This window comes from Macaca thibetana, chromosome 10 (genome assembly GCF_024542745.1).
Source record: "Macaca thibetana thibetana isolate TM-01 chromosome 10, ASM2454274v1, whole genome shotgun sequence".
NCBI lineage: Eukaryota > Metazoa > Chordata > Mammalia > Primates > Cercopithecidae > Macaca > Macaca thibetana.
Window position 1 is genome coordinate 70842442 of NC_065587.1, and position 17641 is coordinate 70860082.

The window sequence follows — 17641 nt, forward strand, 5'->3', positions numbered from 1 at the left end:
GACCTGCAAATCTCAGAATCTGCAGTCTTGCCTTCTGTTTCTCTGTGTGCATTTGGCAAACTTTTTAATACTAGCACTTTTGGCAGTGTACTCCAAGGAATCGAATTGTTTAAAACAATATTAAGCAAGTTTTCATGTCTAGGAGCTTTCACAGTAACTGTTTGCTCCACTGCCCTGACTTTCTGGCACACTTGAGATGCAGCTGACATCTCTGCAGCAGCATGCTGTCTCAGCTTTAAGCTTTGCTCGGACCCTTTCCCTCAGTAAGTCATACCATGCTGACTTACTGGGCCTTACGTGGGCCTGCCACTTGTTGCTGCAAGAGTGTGTGTATCTTCCTTGTATAAGTGGGACGTGGATTGAGCTTCAGGGACGCAGCATAGAGCCTGTCTCCTGCTGATGACATTCATCCACTTTAAAGGGGAGTCTCAGGCCGGGCATGTGATGCGCGCCTGTAATCCCAGCTATTGGGGAGACTGAAGCAGGAGAATCACTTGAACCTGGGAGGCGGAGGTTGCAGTGAGCTGAGATGGTGCCACTGCACTCCAGCCTGGCAACCGAGAGAGACTCCATCTCCAAAAAAAAAAAAAAAAAAAGTGGCGGTGGGTCTTGGGTTCTGCGAGAAACCTTCAAGGAGGAGGAGGACTCACTGTTGCCCTGTTAGAAAGGGCTGTGGTCCATTGGGCTGAAGTCTGCCTGCCTCCAAACACTCTTTGGCCTGATGTCCCTCAGCGCCAGCCACACAAGTTGTACTTCTCACCTGTGCTGATGGCGCCCTGTTGAGAGGACTCGTGTGCCGCTGTCCAGTTAGTTTTTGCCTTAATAAATAAGGGGCCTACAAAGGGCTTCTTACTTCTCAGTATTCTTTGTGCCCTGTTCCTTTCTCAGAATCTGAATGGTGTATTATTCTACCATTTAAAAAATGCCTGGGGCCAGGTGCAGTGGCTCACGCCTGTAATCCCAGCACTTTGGGAGGCCAAGGCTGGTGAATCACCTGAGGTAAGGAGTTCAAGACCAGCCTCGTCAACATGGTGAAACCCTGTCTCTACTAAAAATACAAAAATTAGCCGGGCATCGTGGCACACGCCTGTAATCCCAGCTACTCGGGAGGTTGAGGCAGGAGAATCACTTGAACCAGGGAGGTGGAGGTTGCAGTGAGCTGAGATTCTGTCATTGCACTCCAGCCTGGGCAACAGAGTGAGACTCTGTGTCAAAAAAAAAAAAAAAATGCCTGGGATGTACATTAAACTACCCAGCCTTCAGGGGCTTTGCAGAACCTGTGCATCCTTGGGGTTAGAAGGAGTCCTGATTAAGAACCCCTGTGCTGGCCCCAAGTCCTTCATTTGGCAGGTGAAGAAATGAAGTCTCCAGAGGAGAGTAGGGAGAGAGCTAGAGAGGCCTGGAACCAGGTTTCCCACCTTTACTCTTAGCACTAGGCAAGATCCTTCATCTTCCTGTGTTTCACTTCAGTGCCTCTTAGTAAGTTGCCTCCTGGGAGCACATTCCTGTGATTGCATCTGTGCTGTTATAGCCTGGGCGACCGTCCACGTTTCAGAGAATCCGTGGGACTGGCTTCCTCTGGATACACTTAAGTAGGTGAACAGAATTTGGAAGATGGCTGCAGGGGGTGGCTAGGTAAAGGGTGGACCCCTGCTGAGCACGGGCTGGTACTCAGTTCCTTTTGTAGGGCTGCCCCAGCCACCTCTTTAAACAATCCGTATGTTTTGAATGTGGCATATGGTAGTCCTCCACCAGCCCCACCATACCTGGCAGCACCTCAGCCAGGACTCCACCTCCTGGACTGCTTGTTAGCTAAAGAGACTTGTAGGATGTATTTGCCATTTTACTGATGGTTGGGTCTGGAAAGAGGCTTTGTGCATTTTAACATCTTGGGCAGGGCATTGTGGCTCACACCTGTAATCCTAGCACTTTGGGAGGCCAAGGCAGGAGGATCACTTGATCCCAGGAGTTCAAGACCAGTTTGGCCAACATGGCGAAATCGTCTCTACTAAAAATAGAAAAATTAGCCGGGCATGGTGGTGCGCGCCTGTAGTCCCAGCTACTCAGGAGAGTCACTTTGAACCCAGGAGGCGGAGGTTGCAGTGAGCTGCACTCCAGCTTGGGTGACAGCAAGACTAATAAGACTAATTAGCTGGGCACGGTGGCATGCACCTGTGGTCCCTACTCGGAAGACTGAGGTGGAAGGATCACTTAAGCCAGGGAAGTCAAGGCTGCAGTGAGCCAGGATCATGCCTTTGCGCTCCAGCCTGACAAAGCAAGGCCCTATCTCAGAAAAAAGAAAAGACATCTTGGGAAGTCCATAGCTTCAGACTAAACCGCAGCGTTCCAGTCATAATTCTACTCTTCTCATTAACTTCTTACCATATCTAACTTGGACTCCGGGGACACATTCTGAGGCCGGGCCTGCTCCAAATAGCCACACTTGGATTTCAAGGACCCCCTCCACGTAAAACAGATGTATTTGCCAAAGTTGGCCATCTTCTTCCCCTTGAAAGAAGGCCTCCTGTTGAGAAGTCAGTAAGGGGAGGAGCAGTGGAGAGAGCTGAAATCTAGACAAGAGCCCCCTGGTAGTGTAACTGATAGGCTATGTAACGTCAGGGAAATCTACAATCCCTCCATGCCTTATTTCTCCCACCCAGCTCTGAAGGTGTGAGAGGGGAGCAGCACCCTGTAGCATGGTAGAAAAATAGCATGGGCTTCAGACTTGGACACAGTCCCAGCTCTGTACCTTACCAGCTGCTGGAGTTTGGAGAAGTGGCCCAGCTCTCTGAGCATCACTGTCCGCACCTGGCTTGCCGGGATTTTCAGTGGGAACATGTGCAGAGCACTTGGCAGTGACGCAGGAACTCAACCAAAGGCAGAGATTTTTTTTTATAATCATGTGTTTATGTTAAAATCCTATCATGTGGAATGAATGATTCTGTGAAGTTTTATTGCTATGTACTAATTCCCGATTTCTAGCAATCACCTGGTATTTGAGTTCTTCCTAAAAACCCAACACTGCTACTTGGTCACCTGAGAGGCTTAAGAGGAGCAGCAGACTCTCTCTGCCCTGCAGGAAGCTCGGGGTCTAAGATGGTAAGGTCGGAGCACACGACAAGGCTAGTGGGATCTGAGGTCATCGATGCCTTTTCACTGGGCAGGGGGATAGAAGAGTTCCCATAGAGACTGGGCCCTCTGGGAGTTTTTCCTGGGGAAGGCGTATGGAGGAGAACCCAAAGGGTGAGTGCGATCTGAATGACAGGGGGTGGGAGTTGGAGTAGCCAGACCAGCAGGAGCTGAAGACCCAAAGCAGGAGGGAGGCTGTTACCTCAAGAGAAGATCAACTTGAGGCCAGGCATCTGGTATGGAATTTTTGCCCCAGCAAGTGACTGCGGTGAGGTTTTGTGAGTTTGGTTGTGTATTTTTGGATGTGATTTGCAACCGCCGTTGTACTTACTAAGGTACCTCCTGTGCACCTCACTCTGTCTGCTATGTATATTATCACTGGTCTTTGTGCCCGGCAAAGTAGACGTTTCCTCATTTTAGGCTGAGCAAACTGAGGCTGGGGGAACCCTGACTTGGTGAAGGTCAGCTGGGATGTAAATTTTGGATCTTCCTACTCCAAAGCCCATGCCTTGAGAGAACACCACCTCCAAGCCACGCTCCTCTACCTTAGGGTCCTGCCCCTGGATATCTACCTGTGGGTGAGCTGCCTTGGTTTGGTCTCCTGGTCAGGGCTCAGATGTCGTAAGGCGTGGACCTGTGGTCTTCTGGGTTGTCACGGAGCACTGCGAAGCTCCTGTTGTATATGTTGTTATAATCTCTGCCCTCTTGCTCCTCTTTTTCCTAACATCTTGCTCCTTCTGTATACCTGAAGACTGAAAACAGTGTTATCCCATTTGCACTCCCATTCCTTCGACCCTGACAACGGGCACGTTCACAGCACAGTCATCCCTGTTTTTGCCCTACTTTAAGCACCACAGTTGGGAGCTCAGCCTTAGAGGAATGATGCATCAGAAAGCGTGACTCCTGGCCTCAGTGCCTCTGACTGATTGGAAGAGACATTCGTGCTGGGGCCACCGAACCCCCCAGGACTGGCATGTTGATGTCTGAATGTGAAAAGCCAGATGCTTTGGTGTATTAAACAAGTGAAGAATGACTCATTTGGAAGCTAACCCCACTTAGAGGAAGGGGAGGACTGCCCTCTGTGACCCTGACAGATGACTTTCCCTCTGTGCACCTATGAGACCTGCTTGCTCCACAGCACGATATGCTGAAAATTAATAACCTGAGCCTCAGTTTGCTCATCTGTAAAATGAGGATAATTCTTACATGGTCCTTGGGACAAATGAGGTATTGCGTATTAAGCTTGCAGGGCTGCTAGCATGTCATGGGCATCATTAGCTTCAGTGATAATACCACTACACAGGGCTGCGGGCAATTCAGGGAAGAGTGAGTTCTTGGCTAGCCACCCAGTAATACCCCACTTTGAGTTTATACTGTGCCTTAGTCTATGAGTAGCCAGTGGGATGACTTTGTTTTCTGTTAACTAGATCTGAGAGGCAGGATAGAAAGAGAAAACTGGGCTTTGGGTTTGAAGTCCCAGTCTGTGATACCCTAAGAACTAAAATGACCATTAACATGAATGACAGCAAGATGGATCTTACTGAATGCCCCACCCTGTGTCAGGTGCCATGACAGGCAATTTACTTGAAGAATTCTTCACTCTTCACAGCAGGCCCCTGAAGAGGAAAGAGTTCCATGCCCATTTTCTAGTTTAGGAGAAGGAGACTCAGATCAATAACCCCTTGTCTCCAGCAGAGCTTGTATTTGAACCAGGACTGTCTGCCGTGGAGCCTGTGCTCTTCCCTGAGAGAGCACTGGAGTGAAGATAAACCTCGTGGTAACCAGACTTCCTTATTTCCTAAGACGGTGCAATTTTAAAAACTGGGGAGGCAGGTCCGGGAGGGAAGCAATTTTTAAAACCATTCATACTTTCATCATCATTTCATCAAACAAATGATGTTTTAGGCCAGGCATGGTAGCTCGTGCCTATAATAATCCCAACACTTTGGGAGGCCAAGGCAGGAGGATTGCATGAACGAAGCCAGGAGTTTGAGACCAGCCTGGGTCACGTAGTGAGACCCTGTCTCTACAAAAATAAAAATTAAATCTAGCCAGGTGTAGTGGCATGTGCCTGTAATCCCAGCTGCTCAGGAGGCTGAGGCAGGAGGGTTGCCTGAGCCCAGGAATTTAATGCTGCAGTGAGCTGTGGTTGCGCCACTGTACTCCAACTTAGATGAAAGAGTGAGACCCTGTGTCTTAGAAAAGAAAGCAAAAGGTAATGACATTTTGACACTAATAAAGTAGGAAGGCCATCCTTTTAGAGTAAGGGATAATCACCAAGGTATTCTGTGCCTGCAGGCTGAGGAGTAGGGGAAGGAGGTGAACACATGAGCCATCCTTGTCTCCAGCCCCATCCTCCTGTGCATGTTCCCCTCAGATCTCCCAGGCTTCTGCTCTCCAAGCTGCTAATGGCCTTCGTGAGAGTAGTTTCTCAGTCTCCTTAAACAGACCAGACACCTGCCTGACTGGCAGAGGAGCTTGCTGGAAGACTGTTCACTGCCTCATTGGCACCATGTCCCCCTTTGTCCCCCGAGCACTAGACCTGTGTACCGGCACGTAAGCCTTCCATGAGCCTTTTTCTGAGTGAGTCTATTTATAAATGAAGGGATTAGATGGGTTTTAAACTCCACTTAAGCTCTTCTTGTCTTCTCTAGGAAGGGATTTTACATCGTTACATGTGAAAAGCAGGGGCTTTGGAGTGAGACTGCCCTGAGTTAAACCCTTTTCTCTACCACTTACTGGCTATGAGGCTGTTCTCTCTTGAGCTTCAGTTTTCTCATCTCTAAGACTAGGGGGACAATAACCCCTACCTCTTAGGGTTGCCGGGGTGAAATGAGGCAATGGATAAAACACTCGATCCTTTGACAGTGATTGGAAAGCAGTGTGACTTTACGAGGTTGTTCCCTATAATGTAGTTAGAACTTGCACATACAGACTGCTCAGTAAGTGATTGCTGTTATGCCAGTTAGAAATAAGAAGGTGGGATGCACTGAGAGAACTTGGTCCAAGAGCTGAAATGAGAAAGGTAAGGATTCATAGCACGTTTTCCCAGATCATTGGCACCTTCCACCCCCAGGATCATCTCAGATGCAAGCTGTTGGAACCATTGCTGAGCCGGCTTTGGAAGCACTGATTGAAGACTGTCATAGTGCAGAAACTTTGGGTAGCGAAGCTGGAAAACTTTGGATTAAGTGCTGGTTCTACTGCTCAGCAACTCTCGTGTGGGGCAAGTTGCTCCATCTCTCTGGGCCTGTTTTCTTGTGAAAACTGGCCAAATCCCTCCTCACAGTAATCATGGAAGGGCACTACAGATGTCAGTTGCAGGTTTATCACATCACCGCTTTTCATTATGCTTAGCAGGTGTGACTTTTGCCCTCAAGGAGCGGGCTCTGGTCCGAGATAGGGGTTCCACAGAGAGGGATAAGAGCCCCGGTGGAAGCTGGTAGCCTGGCAGTCAGGCACAGCCTGAGCGGTGAGGGAACTGAGATGTGGCATCTGCTAGGATGAAGCACCACAAGCCTAAGGCCTCTCCAAGGGCCCAGTGGGACTGAGACCTACACCCTTTATTGTGCCCACAGGTACCTGGGAGGGTCTGCTGCTTAAACTCAGAACCGTGTGGTCTGAGCCATTCCTGTTCATAGCTACAGAAAGCGCCTCCATTACCTTCGGTGAGCTTACTGTGCTGTTAGCTCCCTGGGAAAAGTGCTCTTTCTGTGGTGGCCGACGGGAAAAGAACCCCAAGCCAAGATCCTCTCCCCAGTGGAGAGCCCTCTTCTTTTCCTTCTTTGTGCCCACAAGAGCGAACCAGACTCAGACCTGTAGGCTGTTCTGAGGCTTCCAACAGGAGGACCAGAGCCAGTGCCAGGGCTAGAGGGAGCAGGGAGGAGCCTTTGGGAAATGTCAGCTTCACTTCCTGGCGTGGGACCCAGTGATTACAGTGGTCATTACAAGCTGGTGTCTGAGGAGTTCTTGCAGAGTGCTGTGCTGTTGGTCTGACCTTCTGCAGTCACACTGTGTTCTGCTAGTTTATTATGTAAAAAGGAACCTCTGGTTTCTGAACCTGCCTCCTTGCCAACACTGCTTTTTAGCTGCCACGTGCTACTTTCCTGCTGATGGACATCCTTTTCAGGAGATGTCCGCAGGGAGGGAGGAAAGGAATGCCGGAAAGTCATAACTGGTCCCAAAGATTATTTTAGCACATCACATGTGGCTGTATAATTTCTCGTCGTATTTCACAAGGTCTTAATGTTTCAGATGGTAAGGGTCTACCCTATTTACCCTCTTCCCCCATCTTCAGGTTGATCTGCTGTGTCTACGGAAAGCACAGAGAGAAAGCAATAGGCATGCTAAATAGAGCTAGAGTTTGAGATGGCTGCTGAATCATCAGGGAATATGTTTATGATGATTTTCTTTTTCCAAGTCAAAAACGGGGATACAAGACCCACTAGTGGATTTTTTTTTAGCGGAATTAACAGACCAAGGAATAGAAGCAGCAGAGTGAAAGACTGGGCCGGAGAAATCCTGTATTTTCTTTCCAGATCAGCCACACCCACTTTCTGGGTCACCCGCTCCTTGGGCTGGTAGAGCAGGGAGTCACACAGTCTAACCTCCCGTTTGGCAGTGTGGAAGCTCTCCTTTGTCCACTGGGCATGGAAGAATCCAGACGAGACCCCACATCTGGACCTTTCTATTGGAGCTGCTGGCTTTTCTTGCTCTTTGAAGTACCCTATTTTTCCTATTAAAAAGTGAAATGTGACATTGGTGTGTGTTCAGTATTAAAAATCAGAAGTAGGGGAAGAGGAAAATCCAGTCACAACAAGCACAACATTTTGGTGTATTTCTTGTCAGATTTTCCTACACTGGGGGGTTTGTGTTTTTACATAGTTATGGTCATGCTGTGTGCTACACAACTTTGTAACCTACTCTTTTCCACCTACCCCAGGGAAGTGCTTTTGTCATAATCTTCAAAATGTCACGCAATGATCTCATTTCCTCTGTAGTATATCAGTGAGTTGAAGGATCATTTGCTTACTTAATCCTTATTTTTGGACTTGTGAGTTATTGCCTTGTAATTTAAATATTTCAGTTAACTTCTTTATCCATAAGTTTTTTTCATATTTAGGTTTATCTGTTAAGCTTGGCTTTCAGGAGTGGAATTTCAGGGAGCCACCAGTCTAAACACCTTTGAAGCCCTAAAAACAGTGCCAGACTACCTTCCAGAAGCTTTTCCCCTCCTCCAGCAGTGTGGGGGGCACCCTCACCAGCAGGAAACACTTCTAATGGTTGCATGGCTGAAAATCATGGCCTGTTCAGATTTAACACGTTTATAGTCTCTGGTTGGGGACAATTGGCTAGGAAGGGGTGGACTCATTGAGTATGTTCGTACCTGCTATGGGCCAGGAACCTGAGTCATTCCACTCAGACCTCAACCAAGAACGCCCAGTGGTCAGAGGAAGAAACTGAGGCCAACAGGCAGTAAATTATCCAATATTGTCCTATCCTGCTGCCTCTTGGGAGGACTAGCCAGGTCCCTTCCCAGGAGCTGAGGACAACGAGCTGGTGTTGTCAGACTGTGCAGGTGGCAAGTCATGGCAGCCACGGTGCTGGCTCTGCCTCACAAAGGAAGCCACTGGGGGATTGCACGTACAAAGACTTGTCTGCTTTGGTCATTCAGGCTGAAAACAGGCACTTTAAAAACTCCTAGATGGGCCAAGGTAGGTGGATCACTTGAGCCCAGGAGTTCAAGACCAGCCTGGACAATATGGCAAAACCTCGTCTCTACTAAAAATACAAAAATTAGCCTGGTGTGGTAGCATGTGCCCTGTAGTCACAGCTACTCAGGAGGCTGAGGTGGAAGGATCGCTTGAGCACAGGAGTTCAAGGCTGCAGTGAGCTGTGATCAAGACACTGCACTCCAACCTGGGTGACAGAGCAAGAACCTGTCTCAAAAAGCCTCCTAGATGATTCCATGTGCAACCAGGCTGGAGCACTGTTGCCCTAGATGGCCCACCCTGCCCAGGACAGTGCTATACTTAGCACTGATCCAATAGCTCAGAGTGGGGACTGCCCAAGACTAATCTCTGTGGGCCCTTGTATTCTCGGCCTCCAGTAGAATAAGCCACTGAAGGGCAGACTTCCTGTCTTATACCTGAGGCCTGGCACTAAGGCAGTTTCCAAATAATAGCCAATACTAATAGGATCAGGCACTCTTCTTGGTTTTACGTTTGTTTAATCTTCATAATAGCCTGTGACGCAGTTACAGATGTGAGACCAGGGAACAGAGGACTTAAATTCCCCACAGTCAAGTGGAAGCTCCTGTTTGCTCAGTCACCCGTTCTGGCTCCAGAGCCCTCGTTCCTAACCCCCACAGTGCACTGCAGCAGACAGTGCAGCCTGGTCCAGCCCTGCCCCTGGGTGTGGGATTCTGGTCCTTCTTATGACCTTAGCAGGTAGCCTGGTTTGGATTCTCAGAGGCCTGAGCTTCACTCTTCTCTTCTGTAAAACAGGATTACTGAACCTAGAGAGGGTTGCTGTGGCATTTATAACCAAGCACAATTAGTCACAAAGAATGGGGAAGAAAGCATGGGTGGAAGCAATGCTAGCAGGGTCTGTGGAGACAGACTGTCCAGGGTGGGCCCTGCGGTGTCTTGCTCCTGATAGTACAGGGAAGCCAGGATTCACGATTGGTTTGACAGGTAGAGCCAGCAGGCTTGGGTTCCCAGCTAGCGTCTGCCCCTTAGTCAGTGTGATCTTCGGTAAATTACTTAACCTGAGCCTCAGTTTCCCTATCTGAAAAATAAGCCTGTGTGTCTAGACCAGGGAGGTTGTGAAGCTAGACTTACCCTATCTATCTAGAGCTCTGCCCCACAGAGCCCAGCACACACAACTTCAGTGTTCCTCTGGGTTGGGAGTTGGTACCCAGGCCTACTGACCAATGTCCCCTCCTTACCCACTTTCTGTCTTCCAGGTCGATTCCTCGGGACCCACAGTCTCACCACGTCTCCTACAGAGGACGGCAGAGGGTACAGGTGGTGGCTTGGCCGGTTGGCGATCTCCCGACAGCTGGATCTCCGGCAATGTGAAGCTTTTGTTTGGGTTTTCCCGCTTCTTTTGTTTTGCTTTCTTTTTTTCTTTTTCTTTTTTTTTTTTTTTCCTCTTTCCTTTTTCTTTTTTAATTTAAACCATTGAGACTTCAGAAGAGCAGGAAGCAATGCTGTGGACAGGCACCAATTTCTTTAAAGAAATTCAGTGTGGACAAGGCATATGTATAAATTTCAGTTGTACTTTTTATAAGGGGTTAGGGAGCTATTTTTGGTTTTGTCCTTCACTTTCCCTCTGTCTTCCTTCTTTATCCTTCTCTCAGTTCTACTTATGACACCTCACTTCCCCAGAGAAGGCCTGCCTCCCCATAGGGAACCTGGGGGTTTCTCCTGGAATGGGGCATGAGGACACAAGGAGGCCTCTGGGCCACGCCTCCCTGCCAGATGCAGGAACTCCCGGACTCCTTGGTGGGCTGGCCCTGGCCAGCCCTTGGGCCTCGGAGATGATCAGAGGCGAAGAACCACCTGGAAGAGGAAGGCCAGGGTTTGGCCAGGAGAACTAAGAAGGTCTCAAGTCCAGGCTTTGTTCTGTTTAAGCTATTGGGAGCCCCAGGCCACACCAGGACTTACAGTGGTGGGATCCCTTCCTCTTCCGCCCTGTGTTGCAGGGAACGGGGAGGTAGGGGTGGAGGGTGACCATCTCGCACTTGCTGGCGGTGCAGCAGCCATCCCAGCGCTGTAAGCCTGCCTTTCTGTTGGGAACAACTGTTGTGCCAAACTGTGTGGAACACAGCTGGGTCTTCAGCAGGCATCTGTCACTGCCATGAGGTCAGCACTTCTCACCTAACTGCCTCCTGGATTGTCATCTTCCCACATGTGTTCCGTAGTGTCCATGTGTCACAGAGACGGCCTGAGGCCCTCAGATCTGATTGTGACTTTGCCATGATAACAGGGTGTCCTGAACTGGCTGCCATTGTCGTGTCCTCACAGTGAAGGGCGTGCCCTGTGTGCCGGGGTCCGTGGTGTCATATGCAGTGACACATAATGTCAAGCGCCATTTCCCTCACCCCTGGAGACTTACTATTAGGTGCCTGCCCTCAGTATAGACGTATCCAATGGGAAAACAGCAGACCTGGCCAGAGCAGGGAGGTGTCGTGGGACTGGGTAGACCCCCTGCAGCGTTAGGGGCCCATTTGTGGGCTCCCCACCTTCAGGCTTCCCCAGCCGTGATGCTTCAGCCCCGCCACCCATGCCTGCTGCAGCCATCCTTGCACTCTGCAGCGACACTTGCATCTCCCTAGGGGAAGCCTCCCTCCCCCTGGGCTGCTGCTCTGAACCCATCTGCTCTCCCCCTGCAAGAAGGGGCAATGCTCCTGTGTTTTCCCTGTCTGGATTTGCCTGGCCACTCCGAAGGCTTTTCACCCCATTATGGCCACATAGTATAGGGCCTCTGGGGAGGGGGAAGGGAATCCTTTTGTGTTCGTTTTTGTTTTTTGTTTTACCTAAACCAGCATAGGATTGATAGGGGAGATGGTTGAAGGGCATTTCCGTTTCTATGTGACCAAGGCAGGGGCTTTTACCTGCTAAATAGCAATCCTTTGGCCCTGAGAATTTGGGAGCGAACAGTGCATCAGGCCAGGCTCAGCAACGTTTGCTCACATTCTTTCAGCCTTCTCTCACCCCCTTAACACCAAGCTTTCTTCCTTGTGAGCGGAAGGTTGACTGCTATCAGCAGGATCCCACAGGTGATAACCAGGCCCTTCCCTTCCTGGGCCAAAACCCATTGTGACTGCCTGTCTCCTGTCTCTGACTTCTCAGGCAGCCTCCTGAGTGCACTGAGTTGTAGCCAAGAGGATGGGAACAGCAGCGTCCCCTAATTGCAGTGCACGTTCCTTCTCTGCCCGCCACCCTGCCTTCTCTTGGGGGCAGCTGTCTCTTTGTACATGAGCAAATGGGAAAAACAGTCCCCAAACCCAGCACCCCCGTCCCTGGCTGCAGCCCACGCCCTAACATCCCTAGTGAGGCTCCAGCCTAATGAGCCCCTTATTTTCTTTTTCTTCCCTCCCCAGGTCCCGTAGCTCTAACTAAATAGTAAGTTCTTGGAGCCATCGTGCTTCCCCTTTGTTATTTTTCTTGCTATCAGAATAGCAAGAAACAGCACCCCTGTAGGTGTCAGGTGGGCAGCCTGGTAGGGGTCACCAGCCTTCATGCCCCCCCATCTTCCAGTTCTTGCTTAGTGGCATGACTTCTTTCCGTAGCGTAAATGCAGGCCAGCTTTTTAGCCCCCAGTGCCTGCCCCTCCTCCTTATCTCTCCCCTGCTTTCTCAAACACTTGCCCACCTCAGGCACTCAGCAGACTCCTCCATGGTGAGAGAACTGGCCACGGCTCAGCCCCAGGTAGCACCTGTAGTCTTCTCAATGCCACTCTCCCCTGTCCCCTTGTGAACCGGCTTCCACTTGCTGTCGCGTCCCCACTCCTGCATCTTCACTGGGTCTCAGGCTGTCAGCAGCTCTCTGGTGCGTCAGCTCAGCACCGCCAAGTTTGTAGGACCTGTCCAAGTTCTAGGAGTTTTCAAACCTCAAAACGGCAGTCATTCATTCTCCTTGGGTCTGTAGCAAGGATAGCCCATTGGAAGGGGGCTCTTGACCTCGGCTGTTAGGGATCTCAACTTGGTTTTCCCATCAGAAGAATCAGCAGGACAGATTGTAGTGCCTTATTCCATTGTCCTCCCCTGACCAGGCCTCCTGGCTCAGCTGGAAGTGCGTGGCTTCTTTCTCCCTATCTGTGTCCTCTGTCACTTGCTCTTTCACTGTCTCTCTCATTCCCAGAGAGCCACGGGGGAGGGATCACCCTCTCACCCCGCACACCCTCTTCCTGAGGGCCGTAGCCAGGTCCGCATCTCCCCACCACCACCAGGGCACTCACTTGCAGCTATAGCCCAGGACAGAAAAACTGTGCTTTGGACAGGTGCACACTCTCTGCCTCTTACCTCTAGCCAGGAGGATGCCTCAGTCTGTTCATTCGAGACTGGCCCCGTCTGAACCCTCTCTGGGCACTGGGGACTAAGGTTGCAGGCCTTAGCCTCGTCTCATCCCAGAGGCATTGGGTCAGGAGAATGGGAATTTTTTTCCTCCCACCTGGACATAGTTTGCCCTGTGGCTGCCTTTCTGAGGGAGTATATTAAATGTTTACTTAAGAAACACCCTGTTTACAGTCAGAGGAGAAACACCCAACACTGGGTGGAGATTTGACTCTGGACAGGGCCTGGCCTCCTTAGTGGCACTGCCAGGGGGGCCCCTAAGTGAATGAGGGCAGAGGTGCCCCGGGCAGGGGCGAACGCCCTCCGCTCCCTCTGCTCCCAACCCTGTGGTGCTAGGACCACTCCCCGCCTTCCTCACGGCCCCCTTGCGCTGCACATTCCCCACCTCCACATTCCCTTCCTCCAAGATCTCAGCTCCTTAACATATCAGTTGTCTCCTAGCCTAGAAAACCAGTGTTTGGAGCAATAAGATGATTATTTTTGCTTGAATCTTTTTCTAAGAGAAGGAAAAGAGCTGGCATTGTGGGAATTTTCTTTTTATGCTGTTAGCTGTTTACCTTCTTAGAAGACATCTTAATAGGATGGATGTCTGGGTTTTAGCCTTGGGGTATCTTTTGGAAACTTAGAAAAGCAGGAGTCAGGCTGCCACCCCCTAAGGAGGGACCCTAACTTTCTGCCCTTGCCTGGTTCCATATGGCTCTTTCCAGCCCTGCCCACCAAGTGCTGCTCCCACTCGCCATGCTGCCCGTGCGCCCCTCTTCTCCCCACATCTGGGGGCGCTGGTGGCACTTACTCTTGGTGGGTCTCAGACTATCCCTCCCGTTGACTGGTTTTCCCTCCTAGGCCTGTCTGGCAGCCCCCAGACAGACATAGCTCCTGGGAGTCTCGGCCCTGGCAAACTTGGAAGAGCCAAACTGACATTTTTTAGCTCTTCAGGCCACTGGGTTTTGGAGGCAGAAATCCAGAGATACTGGCTCTGCCAAGCTGTCATACTGGGCTGTGGCACAGCCTTCAAGACAACACAGGTGCATCTCGGATCCTGCCCTACCTAGGCTTCGAGGGGCTTCTGTCTGGAGAAATGCCCTCAAAGGGTAACCAGTAGGTGTGACATTGAATTGGCCAGTGTTAGCATCTACAGCCGTCAAGAGATGAGTCCATTGCCGTTGCCTGCCCAAGGGCCCCCTAAGATTACAGACAGTATCAGCAGGGAGGCCGTCCTGGTGTTTTTTTAGGAGAGCCCACAGGAGGAAGGGAGCCTCTTCAGGGGCACTGGAATCTTTTGTGCCAGGGGCTTCTTTTCATCAGAGCCGGGGAGTACATTTCAGTGACTTCTTAAATATTTGTGTGGGACAGACGAGTGTGAGGGAGGTTTTAAGCCAGGCACAAAGTTAGTTGCAAATACTAGTTAATAAATCTATTTTTCTTCATTTCCTTTTTTTGCACAGAAGCTGGTAATCTAGGACCTACGTGTGAACAACTTTATATGAATATTTTTTGTACTTGGTTTACTTGGGTTGGTATGATACATTATATTTAAGTTCCTTGAACACTGTGGATCCCCTCATGTGTATGAATGACTGAGGCTTTGTAAATTAAGGGACGTTTGTGTGAATAAAGTTATTTGATGGGGTCAAAGAAGCCATATGTGATTTGAAAAAGAGTGTTTTGTGGTTTGTTGCCCCTGTTTGGGAGGGTGGCGAGGCCAGCCCATGTTGCAGCCCCCCATCTCAGCTGGTGGGTGGCGGGGGAGAAGGATCCTTGGCCGCTTCCATGTCCCCGTGCTTGAGGAAGCTGCCTGGTGGCTTTTGACTGGCCTTCCCATTCTACAACTGAGAAACCAGCACTTAGAAGGGCAGGAAGCTGTCTAAAATCGTGCAGCTGCGACTGGGGGATCCTGGATCCAAACCAAACCTGGTCTGCCCTTCCAGGGGGTCCAGGGCCTAAGTAAACATTGTGGGCCCCTCCTCCAGACATCTCAGAAGCCCGCTCAACCCCTAGCCCTGTGGTTCTGCAAGTTCTACCTTTGAGAGAGTTTTAACAAAGAGCTAAAATGGGTGGGCCTCCATACCACAGCAACAAGGGTGTAAGGATCAAGTTTTGGAAAAGCTTAGCAGAGAAGTCAGTTCCATCAAAGGTCAGAGGTCAGCTCAGTACCCTGATGTTGGTAGCATCCATGTCCAAAAATCAAAGGGGTCTAATCAAGCCATGCCATCCTGGTTGGGTTGGGAATGGGAAAAAAAACACATAGCCCATCTCCCTTTCTGCCTGGGCCAACAAAAGCCACATTCCATGAGAACCAGGGACTGGAACCTATGAAAAGCCAGATGTTTTTACGACCATCGTACTGCATGGTAGGTGTGATATGTGCTCCTCTATGCATAAGAAAACTAAAACCCAGAGAAGTCAAGACTGCTGGGTGAGTGCCAGGTGGGCTGAGGGAAGAGCTCCTGCCACTTGCCAGCCAGGACAGGTAACTGAGCCTTGCTGAACATCTACTTCCTCAACAACAGTGGGGGTGATGACAGCTACCTTCAGACAAGTTGCAGGCTAAACGAGAACCTAATATTAGGCCCAGCACATAGTAGGCACTCAAATGGTTTTTTGATTTTCCCAGAGACAGGTTTGGGATTCTCCCGGAGTCTGCTGAGCGCTGAGCCCCGACTCCTGGCATCGTGCAGCCTTGGTGAGGCTTCCCAGTCTGGTGAGGGTTAATGTTTGCTGTGGAGCCCGTCATTCAGGGGCTCTCCCAGGGAGACCTGGGGAACCCAGGAAAAATAAAACTGCAGGAGGATGGAGTCAGGACTTAGGAATGTGTGAGTTAGAGGAAGAGATAAGACTGGCTTGCCTAATCTGCGAGTGAATAAACTACATTCCGGGCCCAAGTGTTGGTGTCCAGTGGCTGCTGGGGATGGGGTTTCTAGAAAAGGATACTTCTGTCCTTAGCCTGGGGGATAACCTGAAACTTGAAGGACAGCCCACAAATTTGTTTTCTTATTAACAGATTTACTGAGAGAATTCATCTTTTAGAGAGTACAATTCAGTGGTTTTTAGTACATGTACAGAGTTGGGCAGCCATTACACTAGCTAATTCCAGAACATCTCAAAAAAAAAAAAAACCCATGCCCACTAGCAGTCACTTCCTAGTCCCTCCATGTTTTTAATTTCCTTGGATATATGCCAAGCGGTGGAATTACTGGGTCATATAGTCACTGTTTAGTTTTTTTGGGACCTGCCAGGCTTTTCCCAAGTGTCTGCACCATTGTCCATCCCCACCAGCAATGCACTAGGGTTCCTGTTGCCCCACATTTTTGCTGTATTGTCTTTTTTATTATAGTCAATTGAGTGGATATAAAGTGGTCACAAGTTGTTATAGGCTAGGTCTATGCCATTGTACTACGGGTTAATAACGGATAAGGGGAGAATGGACAGTAGATGGTTTAGACTCTTGACCCAGACACTGCTGGGGGCATAACCTGTGCCTAGGAGGGTTAAAAGAACACAACTGGCTCTGCTCTTTACTGGGTCTTTGAGGCAGATCACCTTTCTGACTTTATTTTCTCATTTACAAAGTAGTAAATACCCACTTCTCAGGACTAAAGGTTTTTCCTGCAAAATGCTTGGCGGGCACTCCTTCAGTGAGCATCTCCTTTCCCTGTGTCCTACGGAGTTAGGGCAGGGTTCAAAGATGAATGGTGAGGAATGTGGGATGTATCACTGTAATATAGGGTCTGAGCGCGTCACCCAGACCCTGGAGGGAAGGATCTGGAATACAGAACCAGGCCAGTGTCCGTTCCAGTGGAAGAAGCTAGACATCCAGGCCCTCACTGATCCTCTTCTAAGCCGCTGCTGGCTGTCCTTCCAGCTCCAGCCTCTGCCTTAGTTGTTGGATTAATACCCACTCCCAGCCACCTACTCAGTGCTTCTGAGTCAGACAGGCCTTGCCAGCAAGGAGCTCGTGGCCCACGGAAGGGGAGTCAGAAGACGGGTACATCCTCATATCATGCCAGGTATAACAGAGAGGGAAGCTCCAGGGGCTGTGGAGCATGGAGAAGGCTCCATTGCAACCCAAGGACCCTCGGGGAGACTTCTGGAAGAGACGAGGTCTAAAGGGCCACACTCAGTCCACCCTGTTGCCTGACCTAAGCCTGCCCCTCTCTAGGCCATGCCACAGCCCCTCAGCCTGCAGTGCCCCCAGACAGACTGCTCACCACCCATTGTTCTGAGGCGTGGTGGGCATGGCGCCCTCACCCTCTTCGAGCCTTTCAACTTGGAGAGCTGCAGGGTCTGCTGGCCTCCCAGGGAGTCTTTACCTCGTGATATCTCACCCTGAGAATCCAAAATAGTTCCTGAGGCATTGAGCTCCACCCCTCAATCCAGTCTCTAACTAACAGATTTCATTTTAAATCATCAGAACAGATCATGCTGTGGCAC

The 17641-nt window shown here is 50.1% G+C and overlaps 1 protein-coding gene and 1 long non-coding RNA gene across 2 annotated transcripts in view; one reads left to right on the forward strand and one right to left on the reverse strand.

The window, feature by feature from the left end:
• The window catches only part of STK35 (serine/threonine kinase 35), a 46989-nt gene extending 32121 nt beyond the window's left edge, over positions 1-14868 (forward strand). The window contains exon 4 of the mRNA XM_050745204.1: positions 10097-14868. The gene's annotated coding sequence lies outside the window, so the exon portion shown is untranslated. The remainder of the gene's footprint in view (positions 1-10096) is intronic.
• LOC126929110 (uncharacterized) lies at positions 6957-10157 on the reverse strand. The gene is made up of 3 exons (XR_007717078.1): positions 10079-10157; positions 7737-7864; positions 6957-7441 (listed from the first exon to the last, which is right to left on the reverse strand). It is a non-coding gene; the product is annotated as an uncharacterized LOC126929110 (long non-coding RNA).
• Positions 14869-17641: the final 2773 nt, after the last annotated feature.